Source organism: Carlito syrichta, unplaced genomic scaffold, assembly GCF_000164805.1.
Source record: "Carlito syrichta isolate Samal-C Ts95f unplaced genomic scaffold, Tarsius_syrichta-2.0.1 Scaffold296312, whole genome shotgun sequence".
Taxonomy (NCBI): domain Eukaryota; kingdom Metazoa; phylum Chordata; class Mammalia; order Primates; family Tarsiidae; genus Carlito; species Carlito syrichta.
Genome location: NW_007240408.1, coordinates 116,521 through 116,835, shown reverse-complemented (window position 1 = coordinate 116,835; position 315 = coordinate 116,521).

Here is a 315-nt window from a genome sequence, read left to right as displayed (position 1 = left end):
CTCTCTCTCTCTCTCTCTCTCTCTCTCTCTCTCTCTCTCTTCTCTCTCTCTCTCTCTCTCTCTCTCTCTCTCTCTCTCTCGATTTCTCAGGTCAGATAACTTCATTTCGGTGACATGGAGCTTCAGCATAAGTGACTCCATTTTGACTTTTAGTTTCATCTGTTGGGACTTAGTACAAGAGCTTAGCCTAAAACAATGGCCTATGGCCAGGCTCAAGCCTATAATCCCAGCACTTTGGGAGGCCAAGGTGAGAGAATTGCCTGAGCCCATGGGTTCAAGACCCACCTGGGCAACTTGGCGAGACCTCATCTCTAC